The 18731-nt window shown below is 35.1% G+C and overlaps 2 long non-coding RNA genes and 1 pseudogene across 2 annotated transcripts; all 3 read right to left on the minus strand.

Annotated features, from left to right (window-relative positions):
* Positions 1 to 1511: 1511 nt before the first annotated feature.
* LOC129873198 (uncharacterized) lies at positions 1512 to 3103 on the minus strand. Its single transcript, XR_008762670.1, has 2 exons — positions 2922 to 3103; positions 1512 to 1809 (listed from the first exon to the last, which is right to left on the minus strand). It is a non-coding gene; the product is annotated as an uncharacterized LOC129873198 (long non-coding RNA).
* A 30-nt stretch (positions 3104 to 3133) lies between these two features.
* LOC129872766 (DNA repair protein REV1-like) lies at positions 3134 to 13717 on the minus strand (annotated as a pseudogene).
* A 3394-nt stretch (positions 13718 to 17111) lies between these two features.
* LOC129873196 (uncharacterized) lies at positions 17112 to 18703 on the minus strand. The gene is made up of 2 exons (XR_008762668.1): positions 18522 to 18703; positions 17112 to 17409 (listed from the first exon to the last, which is right to left on the minus strand). It is a non-coding gene; the product is annotated as an uncharacterized LOC129873196 (long non-coding RNA).
* Positions 18704 to 18731: the final 28 nt, after the last annotated feature.

The following is an 18731-nucleotide window of genomic DNA, read 5'->3' on the forward strand; positions in this document are numbered from 1 at the left end:
CCCTTCCTAAAATAATTTTACTTTATTTGAAAATCATGAAAATTTTAAATCTCCCGAGTATTCACTTTCGCAACAATTAACATGAATTATTTACCAGTGAGTAACTGCAAATCTGAGATTGATACAAGTTGGGGAATCAACTTGGGCGACAAAACATGGTGGAGAAGAAAAATGTAGAGAAAAGAAGGAAAAGAAAGAGGGAAAGGGACAGCCACTAGTATAATAACCCCCTTGGATGTCCATGTGAAATGAAAAAAAGTTTACAAGAAACAATATACATAATTATTCTGAATACTCATAGATGTTGTGCCTCGTTAAAATTTTACTAGGAAAAATCCAGTGGAAAAAAACCTAATGAAGGAAAAAGAGTACACACATCTAATAATACGCCTTGCGTGCTGCCTCATTAAAAAAACTTACCAGGAAAATCCAGTGGGACAAAAACCATGGTTAAGGAAAATAGAGTACAACGTGTATTTTACTCCACTTGATGAAAACTTCATTTGATATTTTGAAGACGACGCATTCCAATCTTATACCTTAACGTCTCAGAAGTAGATGTTGGTAATGCCTTTGTGAATAAATTTGCAAGATTATCATTCGAACGAATTGGCTGTACATCAATATCACCATTTTTCTGGAGATGATGTCTAAATAATAATTTTGGTGAAATATATTTCGTTCTGTTTCCTTTTATAAAACCACCTTTCAATTGAGCTATGCACGCGACATTGTCTTCGAATATAACTGTGGGTACTTTGACATCATTTTTTAGGCCGCATCTTTCTTTGATAAGCTGTATCATCGATCTCAACCACACACATTCTCTATTTGCTTCATTAATTGCTATTATTTCAGCATGATTTGAAGAAGTAGCAACAATAGACTGCTTTGTACATCGCTATGATATAGCAATTCTTTCATGTGTGAATAGATAGTCTGTTTGAGATCGAGCTTTATGTGGATCAAATAGATAATTTGCATCTGCATAACCAATAAAGTCTGCACAACCTTTGTTAGTATAAAAAAACTCATATTAATAGTATCCTTTAGGTATTGCAAAATATGTTTGATACCGTTCCAATATCTTCGCATTGGGGATGAACTATACCTTGCCAGCAAATTATCAAAAAAAGTTATATCAGGCTTGGTTGCGTTAGCAAGATACATAAGTGCACCAATAGTACTGAGATATGATACTTCAAGACCAAGAAGCTTTTCATTCTCTTCTAGAGGTCAAAATTGATCTTTTTCCACTTCAAATGATCGAACAACCATTGAAGTACTTAATAGATGTGCTTTATCATTGTAAAATCGTTTTAAGATTTTGCTTAGTGTAGGCAGATTGATGGACAAAGACCCCATTTGCTAAATGTTCAATTTGCAAACTCAGATAAAGTTTTGTCTTTCCAAGGTCTTTCATCTCAAATTCTTTCTTTAGATATTTAATTGCCTTTTTGGACCTCTTCAGGGGTTCCAATGAGATTTATGTCATCGACATCAACGACAAGTATAACAAACTCTGATTTCGTTTTCTTAATAAAAACAAATGGATAAATGACATCATTTATATAACCTTCATTTATCAAGTACTCACTAAGACGATTATACCACGTACGCCCTGATTATTTAAGACCATATAATGATCTTTGCAATTTTATTGAGTATATCTCCCGAGACTTAGTACATACTTCAGGCAATTTTAATCCTTCTGGGATTTTCTTTGGCTGCGGGAAGGAAGCTCAAGTGTAGCTTTGCAACTCTGGGCTCTGCACCTCTTTTTCTTGATCTCATAAATCACAGGTATATCTGAAAAGAGGAGCAGGGAATGGGATAACAATAGATGAGGAGGGTACTTCAACAACTTCATTCATAAGAGAAAAGAAAGCGATAAAACTATACGATGTCATAACACTGAAATGATTTACACCATCTGATGCATAAGTAACTTTCTTCCACTAATGAAACCTTCCACAATTAGGTCCCCCTCCCTCCCTACTTTTAGGGAGGTAGGTGGGGAACTACAGCCTACAGGAAGGGAATGTAGAGTGGACAAAGCCACATCAAACAAAATGTATCCTAAGTGATGTTGCATAAAAATGTAGAGTACAATTGCTCTCACCGAGAGTTACTTCCAGTCCAGAGATTCGCAACAGTATCCTCAATAAAGAGAAGGACGGGGCAACAAACATACAAATAACATTAAGAATCAACTAGTCACCATAAGCATAAAAATCCCACGACAAATATATTTCTCGTGGTGCAGTGAAAAAATATCACAAACTTATTAACAAGCATTACAAATGTATGCAATAAAAATTCTATTAGGAATTTCAAGAAATCAGGGAGAAACAACAAAGAACCATATCATTTCAAAAAATACTTGGCCAAAAATTAAAAAAAATCAATATGCAGCTGGATGTCGCCATCTCCTAAAGATAGCAAGGCTCCAAGAAGATTGATGTAGCAAATATCTGGATCTATGAAAATTGACGTAAATTTTGAGAAAAACTGCAAAATCCATTTAAAGAGATGCACAAATGATTGGGTAAGCATACATCAGGAAACTAAGTTCAAAATGGAAGAATTGTCAGTCTTAGAAAGCAGCAAATACATTGTAATGAGAAATACAACACTACAATCAGTAAAACATATATGTATGACATCTCCATGTTAACATTGGTCTGTTTGGTTGTGCAACTAAAAGAAGCTAGAAACGTGGTTCCATTGTTCTCACATAATCAATGGGAGAGAGTATTTTGTTCTCTGGGAACAGTTGTGACACAAGGCCTTATAACTGTTAGGGGGTTCTTTTTAATACATTGAAATCCTATACGATTAGTAATCAATAGTAATGTTTAACCAGTTTTAACCTATTAATTTCACCCACATTAAAGTTTCAAAAAATGAGGTGTTTTAACCTATTACTTCTAAAACTCAAAGATTTGTTATTAAGTAATTTATGTATTGGTCCTTTGGAAACAAATCTTGAATTGATATCTGCATTACGAAGGTCAAGGAAAACAAAAACAAGGTAAAAAACAAGCATCAGATATAGTAAATGTTAACCAAAGATTAGTTTTTTGTTTCTTTTGTCAAGACAACATACTGAAATAAGTGGATACAGAAATACTCAAGGACCTGCAATTTAAACAGTGGTTGTTAGGGAAACAAAGTGTAGAAAAGATGACTTATCGCATTTCTTTATCCATCAATTTGGACCTGTATACCTTTACTATGTAAACATCATTACCTGAAATGTATCCAGAAAGCTTGAATGCACCAACGCTTGCATTCAATTTGTTAAAGGAACTCAGATTAATCCAAAACCACTGGACAACAAGGCAAGGAGAAGGAGAAGCACGTGTGCAAAGCAAGTCATCCTCGCTGCATGCAAATGAACAAAATCTAAGAAACCAGAAAGGAAATATCCTTAAGTTAGATAGTGTATCAAAGACGGACCCTTTCGATATAAACAATTTTGAAGGGAACACTGGGATGCACAAGGCTGATTCTTAGAAGGAACTCTTTTGGAGAATGAAAACTCTCTTTGGACTTCAAGATTATATATGCAAGCCAAAAGAACAATCAGATTAGAGTACACCTTTAGAAGTAAATTATGTAAATCAATATCTTTTACTTGTTTGATTTTAAGAAAACTAGAAGTACTTGGAGTGCATTTGCTTCCTTCGAACTGGTTGATTGTAAAATACATCACGAACAATGACTGCAAAATGAAAAATCCCAAAAAATTTCCTTATTAGCAAACAACAGTCAACTCATGTATCAGGTAGGCTAATACAGAATTACCTGTTGTAGTACAAGCAAAGACCGCAGCAAGTCTCTGCCAGTCTGTGTCCTTCAAAATTTTACTTGACAAGTCTTCTCAAAATATTTACTTGAAAAACTACACTTGGTGGCTGTCTAATTTCCTCATCACCTTGGGCTCTGCATGTATAAAACACACCACATCGAGTTTCTACTTCAATATTCCAAGGATGAAAGGAATACAATAGCATAAAGAAAGAAATTTAAGATCGCAAAGAGGAATAAAAATACAGAAGCAAGTGCCAAGAAAATAGATGTGCTGAAGAAATTGAACACATACTGCAGATAAGTTTAGTCTCTGGTGCATACCTTCTTAAAAGGCAAGAACAAGTGTAAACCTCTTCAATATCAGTTGAATTTTTTAATTTTAGATACTGCTTGATAAGCTCGCATAAGAAACTAACAGCCTCGGCCATCCGTCAGTGCCAACATCAGGGAGAATATAAATCTGAGACATAGTCCTCTGCAATATAGAAGATAACTGTTTCCTTGCCCCTGCGCTTTGATACATCTCTGCCAAAACGCACAAAATCTGACAATTGCTGGCTTTGAATATGTCAATCCATTCAGGTGGATTTCCAACCCACAAATCAATACTTGAAATAGAGGGACTACAGTTCTGATTATTAGCACAGACCAAGGAAGCATCTAGTGAGGATTCACTGTTCCTGTGTGCAGGAAGGAGTTCAAGTATATCTGTCCTCAACTCCTCAGGCAGTTCTTGAAAAACCGAGGTGTCTACTTGACTTGGAGAAGAGGGCATTAGACTGATGCCTCCTGAGACAGGAGCATTAATAACCACGTCCATATTTTTTGGTACACAAGCATCAGACAGTGTTCCACTTTTCATATCAGCAAAAAGCTTATTAGGATAAGAGACCACTTGGATTTCCTCTTCATTATACTGATGCTCCAATTATAGTCACCAGATTCAACACCATGAAGTTGTAGAAACAAGATAAACCTCATCACCAATAATAAACCAGGAGAAACAATAAACCAGCCCAAGTAGAGGAGAAAAACTGAAGATACCTCATGAGCAGCAAAAAACATCATCTGGTGCAGCAGGGCAAACAGAAGATATGTTTTCTTTTTCTGATACACCTAATTTAAAAGATATGAGAATTGAGGAAAAAGCTTATAACAAAATGGTATATATGTACAAGCTAATTGGGTTAACCAACTGCCTTATGTAATTTAAAGGAATGCATCCTCACCTTTGCTTCTCTTTTCAGTAATAAAATGAGCAAATTTTCCATCATAAATGTCATTAATTTCTGAAAAGACCTCAGGAGGAAGAGACTCTATTACTCCTATATGAAGCTCGTTCAGAGGAGGAAGAGTTCCTCTCTGTCCAAAACCAGCAGTACCGGAGGGCGACGCTGCAGTCATTTCAATGAAAGGTGTACTTGAATCACCCTGCAACTGAGCCTGGCGTTCATCAACACTGTTTTTACCATTATCTGCAATATCAGAGAAGCAGATCGAAGTGGAAAATGAACTCAATACAAGTTCAGGCGATACTTTTTAGTTAAGAACTTGTTGAAAACACAGAATCGATGTTGGAATAAGTTGACATGAAGAAACAACACAAGACCATCATACTAACTTTTTAACAGAAGCATTAAAAAAGAGATTTCATATCCATCAGTGCTGCTGCAATAAGTTTCTCATGTTGTAGACAGAGAAAGGAAACAATCTAAGATAAACAATTACGATGCCCTCAAGTATTATTAGGACACGCAAATTAAAGAGATTCCTATAAAAGGTATACCACCTTTCATGAGCTAGAACACAGCCAATGCAAGGAACCACAATAGAGTTTCAGTGCCAGTTTAAGTGTGTTACAAATACTTCTATCAAGCAAAGGCATGACTAGAGGCAATAAATATTTGGACAAGCCAATGAAAATACGTGAAGAAGTCAAACCTACATCAGTACCTTTCTCATGACTACTGCTTCTGTTTTGGTAATTGGTCTTAGCAGAGGCAGCAGTGAGCACAGATCTGATGGAGCATCTCTCTTTCCCTGGATTTATGTCAATGAAATTAGTAGAAAAAACAGTTCACAAATGACATACTGTCGTCATCATAACTGGCATAGAGAGAGATATAAAACGCAAAGAAAAGACCTTGCTCGGAAATATCCGCAGTTTCAGGCTTTGCGACCTGTAATCCCATGCCTCGTATGTCCTCCACATCTGCACAGCGATAGTCAAAACAGCATTTATATTAGAAGAAGAAAACAGGGTAGACTACAAGTCATACTGAGATCACACTCGGTATGTTTTTGTTGTTGCTGAACAAAGATATGGTTGAGGTGGAAGAAAAATCTAAAGTTTGTTACTCTAAATTCAATTGGTCCAAAGGGAATTCTAACATCCTTAGAGAAAATTTTTGGTCTGCAATGTTCAAAATTCACCATGAGTTGATTGATTCTGATACATCTAACAATTTAGCGAAAAAAGAAACGCCGCTAATGCAGAAACCAAAGAACATCAAAGTTGCACTTGAAAGTTTCTTCAGCATCAGAGCTGCACCAGTATATTTTTTGGTTCCCTTTTAGGCTATACATAAGGTTTTTGAAGTTTCAGTCAAATAGCATTCTCTGACAGATCTCAAGCCCAAATTAAAAAAAAAACAAAAAAAACTGCAACATTCTTGGGTAATAAAACAGAAACTCCCTACTGAAGGAAAAGAAAAAAAAAAGGCTTCTCTGAGCTCTATTCACCATCCTAACACTTAGGACTCTAATACGAAATAGCTAAAACACGAATCTCAAGATTTTTTTGGTTAATATGACTCTCAAAGACAAATCTTGTTTCTTGCAATAATTTGGCTAAAATCATGAAAAACAATGGTCGAGCTTCTGCATGTGAGGAAACGTGCATCTTTGCTCTTCACCATTTCTCCCTCTTTGTAAAGTTTATCAGCACAGAAATATCAGTAGAGAAAAGCTTGTCTGTGTCAATACACAAAAACTATATCAAAGAGCGAAAATATAGTGACATTACCTCAGCCCTAAAGAAGGTTGCGGACTTACGATTATTGTTCAGACTCTTCCAAAAATCAAACGGGGGACAGAAGTGGAAGAAGGTAAGAAACAAGAAGCACAGGATGCTCAAAAGATTAGCTCAGTGTTCTCCTTAATAACATCATGCATCAAATGGATTAATTTACTGAAAGTTGCTCGGATATGGAATGTCGCACACAAAAGCGGATACTCCATCCCAAATTGATACGACCTATTTTGTTTATTTAAGTTTAATATGACTTCATCTGCTGAGAATTAAATCTAGTACTAGAACAATATGAAAAACAATACAGTTCGTTATTTTCCCATATCATATGACAAAAAATATTTAAGAATTACAATCAAAAATTATTTGTTCGAATCTCAAAAAGCAGATCAGATAACCAAAGTGTTGTAATGTGTTCGGCATACTTCTTTCTCAAAAGAAACAACCGCCATGCCAACAAGGGATTTCTTAAGCACTGATTAAATGATAGTTTCACAAGACGAGATATTCTCATTTCATCGAATGATCATACATTTGGAAACATTTTAACCATGAGTTTAACAAAATATCATTAGCTGAAATAAACTCCAGGAGCTGAGTAAGCCAAATAGGTGTAAATGCTGTCTTAATGTATCCCCCGTTTCATCAGCTCTAGTTAATGAAGGTTCCAAGGATGCTTGACTTTACATGGGCGTGTGCCCATGAGACTGGGGAACAAGTGGCAAAGAGGACTCTGACTCAAGCAGACAGCATAAACAAGAAGATTAATCCACCGAATACCTGCAACCCCCACTGGCCTACTTATCAAACAACACTACACCACCACGACTCCCTCCTCCTCCTTCCATAGCGTAGGAAGATCGGAATAATTCAACTAGTGTCATCCATGCTAGACTGAAATCCTTGGTTTCCTACGTTGTCACTCCAGCTCCTAAACGCTAGGCCACCCGGCTTGGCAGAAATTCTGCTCACGAACTCTTACAAACATACCCCTTAATACGATTTGCTGTACCTTCCTGGTACTAGCTTTAATAAAATACCATTATCTTATTATCTTTGAAAACAAATATACTAACAAACATAAAATGAACAAGAAGATCTCTGTAGCAAGAGATGCAATGATTCATGAAGTACTCTTGTAGTGTTTCTTCAAGCGTGAAACGTATCTCAGAGAAACCAGATCAAAACAGTGCTTGTTGTACACAAAATATAACTAGATGGAAAATCAAAAACGCGAGAGCAATCACCAATATATTGCAGAAGGAAACAAATACTAAACAATGAGAACCCTGGAAATCATACGCAGCTGCCCACAAGTTGTGATTCGTCTCCTGTTCAACTTCTCTTCCAACACATGGCCGATTCCGGGAAATGCTTTTACTGGAAGTTCACACAGGTGCTCCTCCACCTAATATAACCAACAAGATAAATCAGGACAATGAAATCACAATAATTATTTTACTTCTCTAAAATGATCTCCAAGTCTTTGTTTTCCTCTGTTGCCACTACATGCAGTAGACACTAAAATATAAGATGATCAAAAAGGGAGTTAATCAACAAAGATCTAAACAAGAGAAATGTGTTTGATATTGAATATAGTATCTGTGATGGGATAAAACTAAGTGATCAAAATAGCCCTTTTCTGGGACTAATCCTCGATAAAATATTCGCAGATTGTTTTTCCTTTTTAAAAGGTAATAAGAAAGTTGTAATTTATTAAAAAACATTAGTAAAATAATTCAAGGATTCATGTTGATTTCCATCTAACACCAGATTCTTGCTGCGGAAAAGGTTATTGTGCCTGAACAGGATGGACATAAACAAAGTAAAACAAAAAGAGCCTCGTGTGGCAATGGAGAAACATCTCACGTGGCAAGGGCATGGAGAAGCCCCGGCAGAAACTTCGGTTTATGAAAGTGGAGCCTATAAAATCTAATTTGATTTGCAGGCATGTCCTTTCTAGGAGTACGTGAAAATTCACAATGCATAGTGGACTATCAGGTAAGAAGAGATTAACTACAAATAGTTAAAGAGAAGGCAATGACATGTAACCAACAAAGATGTAGCTGCAAAATATGGTTTGGGATACAGTAGAAGATACACATATTTAGATGACAAAGATCAAGACATAAGTTCTCCCCCCTCTTCATACATCAAAAAGACAGCTCGAAATAAGCTACCTTCTCAGCAGGGATGTAACACCGCCCGTCTGGTTTTGCAATCCTAGTAGCAAGACGCGCCATAAGCATATTCTCAGCAATACCAGCACTAGTAGTACAGCCTGTCGCATCAAGAATCTCCTCTCTGATCACTAAGACAAAAGCTTGAATGTCCTCTACTCCAGAATCAGTGGCATCTAAAAAAGCTTCGTCACAACTTACGGCCTGCATTCAGTAGCAATTATCAATCAGGAGATGAGAACATCGTGAAGTTGTTCAACAAGTAGTTTTGAGGCCATACCTGCACTTTGTTGCAGTGCTTGTGCAATATGTTATAAAAGCGATCAGCAACCTGCAAATGAAATCAGATTTTATAGGACTTGATAGCCAAATACAAAAGAATCCAATTAAAAGGGGAAAAAGAACAAGATGAAGATACCGAAATATCATGACCACCTACTCATAAGCCTCGAAGTCATAAGAAAGAATGACTAGATGAGGGCAACGTGACTTGGCATCTCTGACAAACATTCCAGCCTCAACTCCTATGAGAAAAGAGCTTGAATGGAGATCAAATTTCGGACACAGGATGAAGATCAATTAAGAAAAAATTGAATTACTGGCTGAAAGACTAACCATAACCCCTAGCAGGATAATTGGCTGAAGATATTTCTGCTGTTCTGCGTGGATTATCTGAATGGCAAATGGCAACAGGTTTATCCTTCAACTCGGGGCGATTTCTAATGACCACAGACACAAAAAAGCAATCCTGAACAAGCAAAGTTGAACTGATTGTTTTAGCATAGAGAATAATCAACAGAGACGGGTAGAATGTCATATATATGATATATATGACATTCCTTTAGATCAAGAAGCGTGAGACGGGAGAGGAGACAGAACATAGACGCAGTCACAACAACATAAAGAGGAAAAGACGAGTTTTCAGACCATCGAAGCAGAAATTACCATATCCACATGAATAATCATTGTCTTATTTGCTGTTGCTGAAGAACTAGGGCTTGAAGTTGTGCATTTAAACCCATCAGGGGAGCTAGGAAATCGTTTACGATACCGGTTTCTCCAGGTGCCAATGAAATGCAACCTAGAATGCTGAAGACAAAAGCACACAAGGAATATGTCAACCAGTTTGTCACTAGGTGCTTTTAGTATTTGATATGCAATTATTTATCAATGTGCACATACATTTATGTATTTATTCATCATACAATGCAATAGCTACAAATAAACAAATTCAAAATAACAGGTCCACGAGCAAAAGCAGATAATTTCTTCGCATCAGAAGGCCCCAGAAAATCTGGATGCCAAGAATTTAATAGAAGTAATATAAGCAACACAATATCTAGGTATGAGTTGGCTGTTGATTCTTGATATTTGGTTTCTCAATTGAAAAAAGGAATTGAGATTAGATCTTCCACAATCTTGAAAGGTCTATTCATTGTGTCATCCCAGATCCAGCAACAGCAGAAGCAAAAGCATAAAGTAAGTTGATAATGGTCAATCACTAGAGGAAATTTTAACCCAAAAAAAAGAAGGTTGCTATGAGTATGTGGATCTCATTTAGGCAATTATTGAAGAAAAGAATACCAATGTCATATTCACCTTTAACATGCTTTTCTTTATGAGCTCAGCCTTGTCTATCCTTTGAGCAAAACCTTTTTGCGCATGAAAGGCCCCTCTTTGGTGCCCTATTATGGTAAAAATAACATATCCTGGCATTTCACCTATCAAAGGTGTTGGAGATACATAACATCCCACAAGTTATCAATATTATCAATATTGTGTGTGTGCGTGTGTATACTATATCCCACGTCGTTTGAATAAAGGGCATCGCGGGGAGTTCATCTTAAGTTACTCGAACCATTGCCTCAAAGTCCAGGTTGGATGTTTAGTCCAACACATCTATCAAAATCAACTTCATAAGCCTGTTTTTCCGCACTTATTAGTCCGCATTGAAATTTACATGTGAGCTCCAAAAACCAGATTATATTTGCAGGTAGGTGTTGTAATATGTGACGATATATAACTTAACAATGATAACAATATAAACTAACTTTCTAACGCCAACGCTAAACACTTTAGCAAAAAGGAAAAAGAGAAATGAACTTGAGAGTAGAGAATGTTCATTACAATCGTCTTTTTTTTTGGGAGGGGTGGGGGGTGGGGATAAATACAAGATGTTCGAGCAAGAGCAAAGCCAAGATAGCAATGTGTGTACCTTAAAGTAATTTTCCACAAAATTACCATCAACTAGAGTTGAATGGCGCTGATTAGGAGACCTAGGAATCTTTAAATTTGATGGCCCCATGTTAACAGGATTACTCATCCAGTCGCTACAAACTGATGCATCGTTATGAGGACTGGGAGGTGCTGAAAATGGAGCTTGGCTTCTATCTCCACTTGCAGCATCACTCAGTTCTTGCATTGCCATGCTACAACTTGACTCTTCCACTCTATCTACATTGTAGCTTGCTTGCATTAGATCTTTAGATTCTAGAGCAAAAGGCTACAAATCTTCTGCAGATTGCCACTCTTCAAAGGATATAGGATCTTCAATTGCTCCAGAATATGACAATGGGCTCTCAACTCTAGATGTGGCTTGGGCAGTTGAACATGTTGTCGTATCATCATAAATAGCAATGTTTTCTGAGAAGAAAGCAGATAGCTTAGGCTGGTTATTAACTTCACTTGCAAGCTGATCAAGCTGATAAGGAACCCCTGAAAACAACAAAACAACGATAGAAAATCTAATAAGTAAACAAGCAGTCAACTTGCTCGTTTGCATTAAAAATCAAGTCATAGAAATATAAACTTACAATTCAGAAGCTTACTTGCAGAGACAGAATCCAACACCCATGTGGGTTTGACTACTGGAAGTCCCCTGCTAAAGGACCTTTATGAAATTCAGACTAAACTTAGAAGAAAATACTTTTATTTTCAGCAGAGATGCAAAAAATAAGAAACTGATGAACTTGGTTTTACAACTGACCTTAAATTCTTGACCTTACTGTCAGGAAGATTGCTACAGATTATATGAGTAACACGACGCCTAGAAAAATAATTTTCAAAACGGCCTCCATGCTTCACCATATATCCTCGAAGTTCCTGGATAGATATTGTTGAAATCAATAAACTACAAGAGAAGCAACCTAATCTTCCATATGAGAAAATCCAGTGAGGTACAGAAAAGGATATGATAGCTATATAATCAAGGTATTGATTACAATGATGATGGATGTTTGAACACGGGTTTACATGCAGATTGAATGAACTCTTCGCACAAGTAAGAGTACAAGTAATTGTTTGTTTCGCCAATTCAAAAGTTAGAGAAGCTTTTTATTGATGAAACAGCATTTGACATCATTCATCATTCGATTCAGGATCTTTTACGTCGTCAATCTTCAAGCAATCATATCAGATTAATCCCCGGCAAGAAAATCACGTGAAATAGACCAGAAAGAAACCATAATGTACTAAACCTGACTGGAAGGAACCGTGTATCCATCAACAAAAATGGATACGCCCTGAAATATAGGTTTTGAAGAACTTGGACCACTGAGAAAAGTGCTTGATGCCTCCGCCTCAAACTGCTCGTGAAGCTTCTGATTCTTCACGGCCATGTAACTACAGCAAAGTCGTCAAAAGCCACAATAAGAAGATCAGGAAGTCAGCACCAAGAAGGGGTCATATAGCATGCACTACACGCATCAAATCAGAGAGGAGGGTTGCATTTATGAAGTATATTGTGCAAGAAGTAAATTGACCATATAGAGGAGACATATGAAGTGAAACTCTACAAAAAATCCATTAGGCTATATTCGTGCCTTTCTATGTGGACTCGTTTCATTCCAAGAATTAACGTCTATAAACTAACAGGAACAATATTTCTTGATGATCAACATATTCCACTGGTGGTCCATCTTAAACTTTCTTGGTGATCATCTATTGGAAATTAACTCAAAGGAAAACCATTCAAATATTCAAGAAAATGTACAGAACCAAGAACAAGTCATATAGCATACACTATGCACATCAAATCAGACTATCAGAGAGGAGGGCTGCGTTTATGAAGTATATTGTGCAAGAAGTGAACTAGACCATATAGAGAAGACATATGAAGTGAAACTCTAAAAACAGTCCATAAAAATCAATCAACTAGTTAGACTCGCCTATAAAAATACTCTATATTAGTTCCATTCTATATAGACTCGTTTCATTCCAAGCATTGTTGTCAAGAATAATATTTCTTGATGATCAACACCAACTTTCTTGATGATCATCTATTCGAAATCAACTCAGGGGAGAACTGTTCAAATATTCAAGATAGTGTACGAATGGTCTAATTAATATTCAAGATAGTGTACACAACGTTCAAATATTCGCAAGATCAATGCAAACAAAGTAAAGAAAGAAGAAGAATAAACCTTCCGAAATTGGAGAAAGGTGAACTTATTGAAGGCAGGACGAGAAGCAGAACGAGATTTGCACCCCAGGCAATACCTAGGTCTTTTGACTCGCCTTCTTCTTATTGTTGCTTTGATTGCTTCTGTTACTCCAATTTGAATTTGAGGTTCGTTTAGAATTGGAACCGGAGTTCGCAGAGCGTGAGTGTTCCATAGTCGTCTCCGAGTTTGAGAGTTGAGGAGACGCTGTGCCCAATTTCTAAAATGAAGCGGCAAATAAAAGCAATGGGCAGGGATGATTTATAAACACACACGGTTACAAATTTATTTTGGAAGAATAGCTTGGAAGCCCTTATAATTATTTGATTTGTCATTATCCTAGTATATGTATTGTTTATGGTGTTTTGATTATTATATGATTTATTTGTTTTAATTCCTCTTTGGTATATTTTTACACGATTTCTTGTTATTTGTTATATTTTTTCTATTGTCTCCATAGTCGTCTCCAAATTCTGAGAGTTGAGATGTAGAAATTGAAACGCCGATGGAATTGCGCAATTTCTAAAATGAAGCGGCAAATATAAGCTGATGTATTGATTTTCCATTAAATAAAATAATTTTCTAGCTCTATTTAAACTGATAATTATATAGTTATATAAATTACAATGAGAAATACATAAAAGCCTAAATTTTGAAAGTGCATGAACATAAACATTTATTAACAAAGTTTCACTTGTACAACAACTTAATATTCCAACACTAAAATATATATTTTTATATACAAGAAGTTCATCCATTATGAACCAAACTAATTAGATAGTAGACCAGTAAGAAATCCAACTCACAAATATGTATCAAGTCATATACATAATATTAAATAAAATTTTGTGGTTAATATTATGTACTTTATATTCAATGGGTAAAAATATAAGTAGATAAATCTGAATCGGTTAACGTTTATATAACACCTCGAAAATTTCTATGCTAAGACCCGAATATTTCTTTTATATTCGGTACGCAAGTAGGAAAAAATATTATCATAAAAATATATGTACATATCTAGCACAAAACAAGAAAAATATATATAAAAAAATATAAATTAAGAACGGAGGGTTAGATGGAGTTGGTATAATTTTATTTTTTAAAAAAATAAAAATAATAATATTTTTTAGGAAGGAGTGGGGGACAGGGGTAAAGTATGATTTTTTTTCAAAATATTTTATAAAAGAAATTTTAAATTTTTTTAAAAATAAAAGGACGGGGATTGTAGGGGGGGGAGAGGTGGTGGAGTGCGTGAGTAAAATATTTTAAATTTTATTTTAAAAAAAATAATTTCTTGTTTAAAAATTAATTTCTTTTATAAAAAAATAATATTTTTTGGGATAAAAATAATTTAATCTTTAACTTTTAACTAATATTAATAATTTATCTAATTTTTGTCAAGGTGACATATTTTATCCAGGTGGAAAGTCATGTGGCAAGATTTTGTCAAAAAATAGAGAGAGTAAAGAGAGTATATTACGCACACCACTAAGATGTGTTTCATAAACTAATAAGTGAAAGTTTAGATATGAAACTCACATTTCCAATACTTTATGTATGAAACTAACAAAAATGATAGTTTAAATTATTATTTTTACGCTTATCTTTTATAAAAATGGCATAAAGAGCATAGCAAGTAGCAACTAATTTTACCTAAAACACCCTTGTCTCTAAGGACTTGTTTGGCCAAAAATATGATTCACTTTTTCCTAAAAGGGAAAAGGTTCAAGAATATCCCAAACCTATTGGAAATGGCTCAAAAATACCCTCTACTCCACCTTTTGGTCTAAAATTACCCTTCACAATTGTTTTTGGTTCAAAAATACCCATTCTTTCATCATTTAGTCTAAAATTACTCTCAAACTAAATTTAATTTAATTGAATTCTTTAACCAATTAGTTAATTTTTTATTTGTTCTAAAAGATAATTTTTTTATTTATTCAAATTTTTAAAATTAGCTCATCCCAAAATATTTAAGTCTAACGTAAAATAAAATAAGAAATTTATTTAAGGTGGAGGGGAGGGTATTTTTGAGCCATTTTCAATAGATTAGGGATATTTTGGACCAAAAGGTTGAAGAAGAATATTTTTGAGTCATTTCCAATAGGTTAAGGATATTCTTGGCCTTTTTCCCTTCCTAAAATAATTTTACTTTATTTGAAAATCATGAAAATTTTAAATCTCCCGAGTATTCACTTTCGCAACAATTAACATGAATTATTTACCAGTGAGTAACTGCAAATCTGAGATTGATACAAGTTGGGGAATCAACTTGGGCGACAAAACATGGTGGAGAAGAAAAATGTGGAGAAAAGAAGGAAAAGAAAGAGGGAAAGGGACAGCCACTAGTATAATAACCCCCTTGGATGTCCATGTGAAATGAAAAAAAGTTTACAAGAAACAATATACATAATTATTCTGAATACTCATAGATGTTGTGCCTCGTTAAAATTTTACTAGGAAAAATCCAGTGGAAAAAAACCTAATGAAGGAAAAAGAGTACACACATCTAATAATACGCCTTGCGTGCTGCCTCATTAAAAAAACTTACCAGGAAAATCCAGTGGGACAAAAACCATGGTTAAGGAAAATAGAGTACAACGTGTATTTTACTCCACTTGATGAAAACTTCATTTGATATTTTGAAGACGACGCATTCCAATCTTATACCTTAACGTCTCAGAAGTAGATATTGGTAATGCCTTTGTGAATAAATTTGCAAGATTATCATTCGAACGAATTGGCTGTACATCAATATCACCATTTTTCTGGAGATGATGTCTAAATAATAATTTTGGTGAAATATATTTCGTTCTGTTTCCTTTTATAAAACCACCTTTCAATTGAGCTATGCACGCGACATTGTCTTCGAATATAACTGTGGGTACTTTGACATCATTTTTTAGGCCGCATCTTTCTTTGATAAGCTGTATCATCGATCTCAACCACACACATTCTCTATTTGCTTCATTAATTGCTATTATTTCAGCATGATTTGAAGAAGTAGCAACAATAGACTGCTTTGTACATCGCTATGATATAGCAATTCTTTCATGTGTGAATAGATAGTCTGTTTGAGATCGAGCTTTATGTGGATCAAATAGATAATTTGCATCTGCATAACCAATAAAGTCTGCACAACCTTTGTTAGTATAAAAAAACTCATATTAATAGTATCCTTTAGGTATTGCAAAATATGTTTGATACCGTTCCAATATCTTCGCATTGGGGATGAACTATACCTTGCCAGCAAATTATCAAAAAAAGTTATATCAGGCTTGGTTGCGTTAGCAAGATACATAAGTGCACCAATAGTACTGAGATATGATACTTCAAGACCAAGAAGCTTTTCATTCTCTTCTAGAGGTCAAAATTGATCTTTTTCCACTTCAAATGATCGAACAACCATTGAAGTACTTAATAGATGTGCTTTATCATTGTAAAATCGTTTTAAGATTTTGCTTAGTGTAGGCAGATTGATGGACAAAGACCCCATTTGCTAAATGTTCAATTTGCAAACTCAGATAAAGTTTTGTCTTTCCAAGGTCTTTCATCTCAAATTCTTTCTTTAGATATTTAATTGCCTTTTTGGACCTCTTCAGGGGTTCCAATGAGATTTATGTCATCGACATCAACGACAAGTATAACAAACTCTGATTTCGTTTTCTTAATAAAAACAAATGGATAAATGACATCATTTATATAACCTTCATTTATCAAGTACTCACTAAGACGATTATACCACGTACGCCCTGATTATTTAAGACCATATAATGATCTTTGCAATTTTATTGAGTATATCTCCCGAGACTTAGTACATACTTCAGGCAATTTTAATCCTTCTGGGATTTTCTTTGGCTGCGGGAAGGAAGCTCAAGTGTAGCTTTGCAACTCTGGGCTCTGCACCTCTTTTTCTTGATCTCATAAATCACAGGTATATCTGAAAAGAGGAGCAGGGAATGGGATAACAATAGATGAGGAGGGTACTTCAACAACTTCATTCATAAGAGAAAAGAAAGCGATAAAACTATACGATGTCATAACACTGAAATGATTTACACCATCTGATGCATAAGTAACTTTCTTCCACTAATGAAACCTTCCACAATTAGGTCCCCCTCCCTCCCTACTTTTAGGGAGGTAGGTGGGGAACTACAGCCTACAGGAAGGGAATGTAGAGTGGACAAAGCCACATCAAACAAAATGTATCCTAAGTGATGTTGCATAAAAATGTAGAGTACAATTGCTCTCACCGAGAGTTACTTCCAGTCCAGAGATTCGCAACAGTATCCTCAATAAAGAGAAGGACGGGGCAACAAACATACAAATAACATTAAGAATCAACTAGTCACCATAAGCATAAAAATCCCACGACAAATATATTTCTCGTGGTGCAGTGAAAAAATATCACAAACTTATTAACAAGCATTACAAATGTATGCAATAAAAATTCTATTAGGAATTTCAAGAAATCAGGGAGAAACAACAAAGAACCATATCATTTCAAAAAATACTTGGCCAAAAATTAAAAAAAATCAATATGCAGCTGGATGTCGCCATCTCCTAAAGATAGCAAGGCTCCAAGAAGATTGATGTAGCAAATATCTGGATCTATGAAAATTGACGTAAATTTTGAGAAAAACTGCAAAATCCATTTAAAGAGATGCACAAATGATTGGGTAAGCATACATCAGGAAACTAAGTTCAAAATGGAAGAATTGTCAGTCTTAGAAAGCAGCAAATACATTGTAATGAGAAATACAACACTACAATCAGTAAAACATATATGTATGACATCTCCATGTTAACATTGGTCTGTTTGGTTGTGCAACTAAAAGAAGCTAGAAACGTGGTTCCATTGTTCTCACATAATCAATGGGAGAGAGTATTTTGTTCTCTGGGAACAGTTGTGACACAAGGCCTTATAACTGTTAGGGGGTTCTTTTTAATACATTGAAATCCTATACGATTAGTAATCAATAGTAATGTTTAACCAGTTTTAACCTATTAATTTCACCCACATTAAAGTTTCAAAAAATGAGGTGTTTTAACCTATTACTTCTAAAACTCAAAGATTTGTTATTAAGTAATTTATGTATTGGTCCTTTGGAAACAAATCTTGAATTGATATCTGCATTACGAAGGTCAAGGAAAACAAAAACAAGGTAAAAAACAAGCATCAGATATAGTAAATGTTAACCAAAGATTAGTTTTTTGTTTCTTTTGTCAAGACAACATACTGAAATAAGTGGATACAGAAAT

This window comes from Solanum dulcamara, chromosome 11, assembly GCF_947179165.1.
Source record: "Solanum dulcamara chromosome 11, daSolDulc1.2, whole genome shotgun sequence".
Taxonomy (NCBI): domain Eukaryota; kingdom Viridiplantae; phylum Streptophyta; class Magnoliopsida; order Solanales; family Solanaceae; genus Solanum; species Solanum dulcamara.